Source organism: Lithobates pipiens, unplaced genomic scaffold (genome assembly GCF_037356315.1).
Source record: "Lithobates pipiens isolate NorthernLeopardFrog02 unplaced genomic scaffold, aLitPip1_a1.2 Scaffold_8, whole genome shotgun sequence".
NCBI classification, from domain to species: Eukaryota; Metazoa; Chordata; class Amphibia; order Anura; family Ranidae; genus Lithobates; species Lithobates pipiens.
This window is the reverse complement of record NW_027507903.1, coordinates 566,189,409-566,200,421: the sequence shown is the minus strand read 5'-3', so window position 1 is coordinate 566,200,421 and position 11,013 is coordinate 566,189,409. Positions and strand designations below refer to the sequence as shown.

The 11,013-nt window shown below is 44.7% G+C and overlaps 1 non-coding gene across 1 annotated transcript; it reads right to left on the bottom strand.

The window, feature by feature from the left end:
* Positions 1 to 10,516: 10,516 nt before the first annotated feature.
* On the bottom strand, positions 10,517 to 10,589 carry TRNAK-CUU (transfer RNA lysine (anticodon CUU)). Its single transcript has one exon. It is a non-coding gene; the product is annotated as a tRNA-Lys (tRNA).
* Between the last annotated feature and the right edge of the window lie 424 nt (positions 10,590 to 11,013).

Here is an 11,013-nt window from a genome sequence, read left to right as displayed (position 1 = left end):
GTGGAACTCCTCTTTAAACTGTTGTATGTTAGTCAGGCAGTACAGAATTTTCAAAAAGACATTTCACCTAGATATTACATCCTGTCTAGGTGAAATCTATGGGTTTTTAGTAATATCTCTATTACTATGCTATCTATGGGTAATTAAAAGAGTTGGAAATTTTACATTAACATTAGAATTTTTTTCCAGTGATCACCAACTCCATCTAGTGGCCATGGAGTTGTGATTTCTTGCTTCATTCTGTTCTTTATAAAGAATACCATTTGACCTGAAGAAAATGACCTAATAACATTTGTTTTTGTCCCCGTCCTGCAGACACTATTATTGTACCACTCTCCAGCCCTTCGAGAACAAACTCTATTTCTACAGCCAAATATTTCAATGTTTGACTCATCATTACAGAGCACCTCCTGCCATTTTTCTGTATCCCAGTTCCTATGTTTTTGTGCATAGTTGAGTTGCCTAGCCTTATTTCCATGTCCTATGCACAAAAACATAGGAACTGGGGTGCAGAAAAATGGCAGCACGCTCTCTGGACTGAGTCAAAATGGAAAATATTTGGCTGTAGCAGGAGGCAGTTTGTTGGTGAAGGGCTGGAGAATGGTCCAATAATGAGTGTCTGCAGGCAACAGTGAAGCATGGTGGGGAGTCCTTGCAAGTTTGGGGCTGCATTTCTGCAAATGGTTTGGAGATTTGGTCAGGATCAGTGGTATCCTCAATGCTGAGAAATAAAGGCAGATACATATCCATCATGCCTTGCCAGGAAGGTGTGTGATTGGCCCCAAATTCATTCTGTAGCAGAACAAGGAGAGGACAGGGGAGTAGAAGACAGAGCAGATCAGCTGTGTCCTCCCTCATCCCGTGCGAGAGAGGACGGATTGAGGGGGAGATAGAACTGTCAATGCCGGATCTGTGCTGCTCCATGAGAGACACACTCTTAGCTCAGAGCCGTGCGGCTAGCAACACCGCTGGGGCCCCCGACAGTGCCGGAATGCCAGGGCCCCTTTTGGATTTTCCTTCCACATTGGCCACTGGAATGCACACTGGAACACAATTCAACTCCAACAAATTAGAAAACATTTGAAATTGAAAAATGCAGTGTCACAGCTCCATGGATCCATTCACTTCTTGGAGGCAGGCTAGGAAAATTGTAGACAAGGAGAGCACTTCCCAGAAAGATAGCCCCATCGCCCCACACTAGTTGTGAGTTCCATTAGGACAAAAAAGTAAAGGGACTGTTGTGTGGGCATTAACACTTTATAGCTATGCACTGGTCCTATGGGCAGTAGGAGGCAGGGCTGCTACCGCATGTATGTATGTTGGCACCAGGAAAAAAGGAATTTGGCTGAGAGTAATATAAGGTCCTTTTTAAAGTTAAGAATACATACTTTATTTTTTTTTCTTAAACCAGAGCTTGGTTATTGCTCATACACCTACATTGATCAATCATTAACTATGATATATGTAATTCAGATTGATTATTCATAGCAGCATTCAAAAAGCACCCTATTCCGATTCCAGGGGGTAAACCTGGACTATCTGGGTGAAAAACAGGAACCCTAACTGCTAGACGATATGGGAGATTGTGCAGCAATGCCTGTATAATTCTAGAGTAGGGATGAGGTTCAGGTTCACAATTACAAGGCAAATCCTTGGTAGGGTGGACGAGGCAGCAGTTGACGTCACTTTTCCCGGGCCAGAAGTTAATGGAGCACAAAAAAAAAAAGATAGTTACCTAAGACCTGTGTCCAGGTCTCTTGGGTCCAGCCACTAGACCCCGCTGCTGGACATCCAATAAGAAATGTCCATGTCATACAGGCAGTGATGTGAACACCCGAAAAAGGACCAATCTAGGAAGTAAACAAAAGACAAGACTTGAGATGGCAGGTCCATGTGACTACGGCTACAGGCAAGTAAAAAAAAACAAAAGTAATCACTTAGAGGGAGATATGGTAGAATCGCAAATTTATCCCAAAGAGATAAATGCACACCAGGTTGCTTTAGTCAAAGCAGACTCAATGTTAGGATACCAAGGAAACAGTTGTTTTCTATGTACCCTGTTTACACAATACAAGTGCAATTTAACGCAAAAATGCAATGTCAACGCAACACACCTATGAGAATTAACCACTCCTGTGCTTCACCATGTGTGACACACCAATGCACTCACCGCAATTAATGTGACTAATGTCGCGTACACACGATCAAATTGTACGCCGGACAATTCAATCGTGTGTGGGCTCCAGTGGACTTTTTCATCGTAAAAGTCAGGCGGACTTAGTAGTTTTGACTCAAAATTTGTCCGCCGGACTTGGCTTTCAGCGGACAATCCATTAGTCAGTGTGCTAGTCCAGCGGACTAAGCCCTTGTACACACGGTCGGAGAATCCGTCGGAATGTGTCCTATCGGACCGTTTTGTCGGATAATCCGACTGTGTGTGGTATGCATCGGACTGTTTCCGTCGGAATATCCGTCGGACCAAATTTTCCAACTTGCTGGAAATATTTTCCGACAAACTGGTCCGATCGGACATACTCCGATCATGTGTAGAAAATTCCGATCGGACAAAGTGCCACGCATGCTCAGATCGAATTCCTACACCAAAGCTATTGGCTACTAGCCTGAACGTAGTCCCGTCGTAACGAAATAACGTCATCACGTTCTGAACAATTGGATTTTCCGACAATTTCGTCCGACCGTGTGTATGCAACAGTTTCGGACAAGATCCGTCGGACAGAATCCGTCGGATTTGGTTGTCGGAATCTCCAACCGTGTGTACAAGGGCTAAGAATGACGCATGCTCTGAAGCAAGTACGAGAAGGAAGCTATTGGCTACTGGCTATTAAACTTCCTTTTTCTAGTCCCGTCGTACGTGCTGTACGTCATTGCGTTAGAAATCACCGGACTTTCGGAGTGTCCGTGTGTGGCCAAGTCCGTTTGTTATAAAGTCCGGCGGACAATTCGATCGTGTGTATGCGGCATTATAGGAAAAATATAAAAAAAGGGGTGTGAGCCTTCATCTGATATTGTGAATGATTGGTTCTTCCCTCCAATGGATCATCATCAATTTTTTTCCCAGGTAATATTAAATCAGCACCAGAAAATAAATACTTTTGCATGACCACGCAATTGTCATTCAAAGTGCAACAGCGCTGAATTCTGAAAATTGGCCTGAGCAGGAAGGGGGTGAAAGTACCCTGTAGGCAAGTGCTTACATCAGCACCAGAAGAGAAATACTATCATTGTGCAGTGTTTATTATATCAAAATCGTGAACATAAATGTTAAAACCATATGCACATACATTTACTAGTGCCCAGTATCTTGGCATCAATACACACAGCCTGTCTCCACTAATAGCCTTGCTTGCTGGAGCCGGTGTGCATTCCAAAACCCAGAAACCGGACGTGACGTCACAATGTTCCCAGAAGCTATGGCAAAACTTGTAGAGGCTGAACTACGCATGTAAGCTTCCAGGTACATTGTGACGCCCCGAGCAAGCTGAGCAGCTGCAGCATTAGTGGAGACAGGCTTAGTGTATTGTACTGAGATACTGGGCTCCAATAAATGTATGTGCATATGATTTGAACTTTTATGTCCACGATTTTGATATAAGAAATACTGCACAATTATAGTATTTCTCGTCTGGTGCTGATTTAACCATTTGCATACTGGGCACTTTCACCCCCTTCCTGCCCTGGCCAATTTTCAGCTTTCTGCGCTGTCGCACTTTGAAGGACAATTGCGTGGTTCTGTAACACTACCCAAATTAAGTTTTTAGGATTTTTTTGAGACAGATAGAGCTCTCTTTTGGTGGTATTTAATCATCACTGGGTTTTTTATTTTTTGCTAAACAAACTAAAAAAGACTGAAAATTGTTTAAAAAAAATGTTTTTTTCTTAGTTTCTGTTATAAAGTTTTCTAAATAAGTAATTTTTCCCCTTCACTAATGTGCACTGATGAGGAGGTACTGATGGGCATGGATAGGCGGCACTGATGGACACAGATCGGCAGCACTTGGACATTGTTGGGGCTGCAGTAATAATCTGGACACTGGTGATCAGTGCCCTGATCAGTGGCGGCTGGTGAAGTTTTAGGATGGGGGGGCGCAAGACCCCACCCCTCCACATCTGGCCCCTCCCACTTCACACAGGCCCACACCCCTTATATAATCCGCATCATATACCAGGCTGCACATTATACAAAGGGCTCTACACATCATATCAGGCTGCACATTATACACAAGGCTCTGGACATCATATACCAGGCTGCACATTATACACCGGGCTCTGCACATCATATACCAGGCTGTACATTATACATCGGGCTCTGCACATCATATACCAGGCGGCACATTATACACTGGGCTCTGCACATTCTGTGTAGTAGTATGAGATCATACTACAATCATGGGCCAGAGGTATGACATCATACTGCAAGCATCAATCACAGGTATGAGAACATATTGCGATCATTGGTCACAGGTATGAGATTATACTGTGATCATTGGTCACAAGTATAAGATCATACCACAATCATCAGTCACCGGTATGATTTCTCTGAGATCATACTGCCATCCAACCACCCAAAAAATGAATGAATTTGATAAGTGGGAAGGGGGGGGGGGTGTGGTGCTGCTGTCCAACCTCCAAAAAAGTGAATAAATTTCATAAGCGGGGGGATGTGTGCTGCCGTCCAACCGACTTATGGGTAATACCAGTCTGCAAACATTTTTAACTTTCCTTTTTTTCACCTTTTGCAAAAGCCTTCCGTCTTCAGTCATGTTGATAAGGGGGGGGGGGATGCTGCCATCCTGCTGCTGTCCTGCCACCACCCCACCCCCCCTTGATAAGCGGCACAAACCGATGAACACAATGAATCTAGTTGCAGCTGGGGGGAGGTCCTGCCGTCTGCTCACCGAATGTTCTTCTTATGAGGTTGATAAGCATTCAGCTGTATGAGCTTCCGCCGCTGGACTGAGCGGATGAGTGCCAACGTCACTTCCGTGAGTGACGTCGGAAGCGCTGCTTATTGGATATGAGTCTATGAGCTGCACTCACCTACCCGGCCCAGAAGCTGTGGTGCGCTCGACTGTGCCACAGAGCAAGTTTTTTTTGCCCAAATGAAGCACCTCGGCGCTTCCCATATTGCACTGCGCCCGGCGCTGGGATGCAGTGCACATAAGGACATTTAAAAAAAAAAAAAATTATTTAAAGGGACATGTTTAACCGCTTAAGCCCCGGACACCAATTGTCAGCCTAAGGACCAGAGGTCTTTTTATTTTACAATTTCGCACTGTACTGCTTTAACTGGTAATTGCACGGTCATGCAATGTTGTACCCAAACAAAATTTGCGTCCTTTTCTTCCCACAAATAGAGCTTTCTTTTGATGGTATTTGATTGCCTCTGCGATTTTTATTTTTTACAATATAAAATGAAAAAGTCAAAAAATTTTGAAAAAAATGATATTTTCTACTTTGTTATAAGAAAAATCGAATAAACTAAATTTTAGTCATACATTTAGGCCAAAATGTATTCAGCCACATGTCTCTAGTAAAAAAAATGTCAATAAGAGTATATTTATTGGTTTGCGCAAAAGTTATAGCATCTACAAACTAGAGTGCATTTTCTGGAATTTACACAGCTTTTAATTTATGACTGCCTATCTCATTTCTTGAGGTGCTAAAATGGCAGGGCAGTACAACCCCCCCCCCCCCAAATGACCCCATTTGGAAAGTAGACACCCCAAGAAAATTGCTGAGTGGCATGTTGAGCCCATTGAATATTTTTTTTTTGTCCCAAGTGATTGAATAATGACACAAAAAAAAAAGTTTACAAAAAGTTGTCACTAAATGATATATTGCTCACACATGCCATAGTTATATGTGGAATTGTACCCCAAAATATATTCTGCTGCTTCTCCTGAGTACGGGGATACCACATATGTGGGACTTTTTGGGAGTCTAGCCACGTACGGCACCCCGAAAACCAATCACTGCCTTCAGGATTTCTAAGGGTGCAAATTTTTGATTTCACTCCTCACTACCTATCACAGTTTCGAAGGCCATAAAATGCCAAAATAGCACAAAACCCCCCCCAAATGGACCCATTTTGGAAAGTAGACACCCCAAGCTATTTACTGAGAGGCACGTTGAGTCCATGAAATATTTTATATTTTGCCACAAGTTTCGGGAATATTACAAACTTTTTTTTTTTGCACAAAGTTGTCACTAAATGATATATTGCTCACACATGCTATGGGCATAAGTGAAATTACACCCCAAAATAAATTCTGTTGCTTCTCCTGAGTATGGGGATACCACATGTGGGGGACTTTTTGGGAGCCTAGCCATGTACGGGACACCGAAAACCAAGCACTGCCTTCAGGATTTAAATATAAAACGCTACCAAAAAAAACTGTTAGCGATCGCAGGGATCAGGCCTGACTCTGCGAACGCTGCAGTTATGTGTTTAGTGTTTTGTAAGTGACAGTGATCGATCGATACTGCACTTGGGTGGGCTGGACGGAGGGGCAAAACGCAGGTGCTAGCAGGTATGTGGGCTGATCCCGCTAACAATGCGTTTTTTGGAACCCTAAACTGCTGGGGATATTGATCTTTTCAGATACTATACCACTACGGGAGGTGTATGCTTTGCGCGTGGGTGTTAGCGGTACTGGCACTAACCTACCTCTGCCTGGGGCGACGCAGACCCTGACCCTAAAACCTAATTGATATGACCCGCCGGGTGATCAGGGGGTTAAACCTTTATTGGGTAATAAATGGTGGGTGCCCTGATGCTATAAAAAGCAAACTAACCAGAGTCACCCGTAACACTTATACGGTGATCACTGGAGAAAGGGTTAACTAGGGCCAATCAGGGGGTTAAAATCTTTATTAGGTAGTATATGGGGGATCCTGACGCTATATAAAAACCTGACGGGGAACCTAAATAACTAACTAACCAGAGTCACCAGTGGCACTTATACGGTGATCGCTGGTGAAAGGGTTAACTCTAGGGGCAATCAGGGGGTTAAAATCTTTATTAGTTAGTATATGGGGGTACCTAACGCTATAAAAACCTGGCGGTGAACATAAAAATAACTAGCTACCTAGCGGCACCAGTGACACTAATGCAGCGATCAGAAAAATGATCGCTTAGTGACACTGGCAAAGGGGAGTGAAAGGGTTAACTAGGGGCAATCAGGGGATTAAAACCTTTATTAGGTAGTATATGGGGGTCCCGGACGCTATATAAAAACCTGACGGGGAACCTAAATAACGAACTGGCTATCCAGCATCACCAGTGACACTTATACGGTGATCGCTGGTGAAAGGGTTAACTCTAGGGGCAATCAGGGGTTGAAAACCTTTATGGGGTAGTATATGGGGGTACCTAATGCTATAAAAACCTGGTGGTGAACCTAAAAAAATAACTATCTACCTAGTGGCACCAGTGACACTAATGCAGCGATCAGAAAAACAATCGCTTAGTGACACTGGCAAAAGGGGGTGAAAGGGTTAACTCTAGGGGCAATCAGGGGGTTAAACCTTTATTAGGGGGGGTAGGGGGCTACCCTGGACCTAACACTAACTGCCCTGACAGTTTTTACTGTCACAACTTACACTAAATGCAGTGATCAGTAAATAAATCAGCAATCAGTGACACGGTGACTGGGAGGGGGGAGGGGCGATCGGGGGGTGATTTGTGTGCCTATATGTACCTACGTGTCAGTGTAGTGATTGGTGCACTTGCTATGTGTTCTCCTCGCAGTCCAGTCAAAAAAACAGCCCAGAGGAGCGTGACATCACTTCCTCCCTGCCTGTGTTTACATTACACAGGCAGGGGAAGCTTCTCATTCGTCGGGAGTGATCGAGAGGGGATGGCCAGAAACCAACGGCCATCCCCTCATCCCGGATCGCTCCTGAAGCAGCCAGCGGGATCCGACCCCCCCACCCCCTGGAAGGCAAGCACGTACTGGTACGTGCTTGTGCCTGTCCGTGCCATTGTGCCGACGTAGATTTACATGTGGCGGTCCTTAAGTGGTTAAATACATTTTTTTTTTTACTTTGGGCGGCCCGCCGCTGGCCCTGATTATCAGTGCAGATGTCCCCTGTGTGGATTTGCCAGTTATTGGCTCTTCTCTCCTCATGGGGACTGCTGATAATCGTCAAATCCTGTTTACACTGTGATCAGGCACAGCTGGTCACATAGTAAAGAGCTGCTGTGATTGGCTCTTTACCCCGATATGTGATCAGCTGTGTCCAAAGGATAAGTAATGTGAGCATGTGCTGTAGTCGTCTTTCCAGTATAGCGTGGGCGGGAGGTGCTTAATATTGCCAAGGAGAAAAATGGAGGATAATCCATTGGAGGAGAGAACCAATCATTCACAAGATCAGATTACATATATAATTTCATTGACTAAAATATTTTCTTTGACTAAATTAATACTATTTTAGTCGACTAAAATATGACTAAAACTAAAACAATTCAGGTGACTATAATGAGACTAAAACTAAAATGGCATTTTAGTCAAAAGACTAAAACTAAATTGAATTTATATCACAACAGCTAAATCTTTGTCTGTAGTGCATGGTCAAACCTTAACCACTTCAATACAGGGCACTTAAACACCTTCCTGCCCAGACCAATTTTGAGCTTTCAGCGCTGTCGCACTTTGAATGACAATTGCGCGGTCATGCTACACTGTACCCAAATGAAATTTGTATCATTTTTTTCCCACAAATAGAGCTTTCTTTTGGTGGTATTTGATCACCTCTACGGTTTTTATTTTTTGCGCTACAAATAAAAAAATACCGAAAAATGTGAAAAAAAAAATGTTTTTTTTTGTTTCAGTTTCAAAACTTTGTAAATAAGTACGTTTTCTCCTTCACTGATGGGCACTGATAAGGCGGCACTGATGGGCACCAATGTGGCACCAATGAAGTGGCACTGATGAGGTGGCATTGATGGACACTGATATGCGGCACTGATGGGCGACACGGATGGGCGACACGGACGGACACTGATCGGTGGCACAAATTGGCACTGATAGCTGGCATGGATGGGCGGCACAGATGGGCATGGATAGGCGGCACAGATGGGCATGGATAGGCGGCACAGATGGGCACGGGTGGGCACGGATAGGCGGCACAGGTGGGCACGGATAGGCGGCACAGGTGGGCACTGATAGGCGGCACAGGTGGGCACTGATAGGCGGCACAGGTGGGCACTCATAGGTGGCATTGGTGTTATACTATAGTAATGGATGCCAATCAGTGCCAAACAATAATGCATGCCAGTGATGCCCATTGTGGGCACTGATTGGCATCCATTATGGGCACTGATTGGCATCCATTGTGCTGACTGGCATCCCTGGTGGTCTAGGGAGGATTACCTTTTCCCTGGTGGTCTGGTGGCGTCCCTGGTGGTCCAGTGTGGGCATCCTCGGGGGGGCTGATAATCGATCAGCACAGACCCCACCTGTCAGAGGAGCAGCCGATCGGCTCTCCTCTACTCGCGTCTGACAGACGCGAGTGACGGAAAGCCGATCACCGGCTCTTCCTATTTACACTGTGATCAGCCGTGATTGGACACGGCTGATCACGTGGTAAAGAGTCTCCGTCGGAGACTCTTTACCGAGATCGTAGTTGCCGGGTGTCAGACTGACACCCCGCAACAACGATCGCCGCGATGCGCGCCCCCGGGGGCGCGCAGCGGCTCATAATCCTGATCACGTCATATGACGTCCGGTCAGGATTATGCAACCACTTTGCAGCCGCTATAGGGCGGGCGGCAAGTGGTTAATACCATAAATAATAAACATGTTATTAGATTTTAACTCCAGCAATTTATAATGTTTGGCAGTTCTAAAGAAATAATTCATTAAAATGTAACTAAACCCATTAGATTTTAGTAGACTAAAATACAACTAAAATCAAAACAACTCAGATGACTAAAATACTAACTGTTCACACCAGCATAATGCAGGAACCAGTGTGATTCCAGTGCTGGTTCCCGAATCGCATAGAACTCGCAGGCAGTTCACACTGCCCTATGCGAACTGCTGCCGATGTCAATTTAAAGTTAATGACACCCCCAGATTGGTTTGCATATCATGGTGCAGGAATCTGATCGCATGGGTGTGGACAAAAAAAAGGGTCCTGCACCATTTTGGTGCGAATGCGATGCAAATTTAGCCATACAATCTGTATAGCTGAATTTGCATTGCACAGACACCGCATGTGATCTGCACAGTGTGGTGCGAATCACATGCAATGTCTAACATCCCACAAGTGTGAACCCAGCCTAAAGCACAAACAAGAATTAAATCAACAATGTTTTTAAATTTCTACTTTTACCCTTTGAAATATCAGAGGACTGATGAGAAACGTATGAATGTTTAGGTTACTTTCTCATCTGGGTTGACAAATCCTGATATGCATTATTCGTTTACAAGCAACTATAAATTGATAGGATATCGCACTTACAAAGTAATGACTATTTACTAAAAATACTCGCCCAACGTGGGGCTCGAACCCACGACCCTGAGATTAAGAGTCTCATGCTCTACCGACTGAGCTAGCCGGGCTTGCTGATGGCAGTCCAGACATGTCCAAAGTCCAGCCCGTGTTCTGGTTTTATATGACCCAACTGGTAATTTGGATATATATGTCTTTTGTGGTCTCCAACAAATCCCCAAGCCCCACAAAAGATGTATACCATATTTATCGTTCCTCGGAGGGGACGGGAGGAGTGCCGTCAGACTACATACAGGAGAATCTTCTGTTTATTTGGCGGCGTATGTAATAGGAAGTCCCATCTCCTGGGCTGGCATTGGACGACTGTACTGTCTATCATAGGCGGTGGGACTTTGTATTAAAGCGGCCGCAGAGTAAAGAGGAGATTCTCCTGCATGTAATCTGTTGGTGCTTGTACCGCCCCCCTCCCTGTCCCCTCCGAGACTGCAGATGGGCATTGATCAGGCTGCACCGATGGCACTTGTGAGGCTGCAT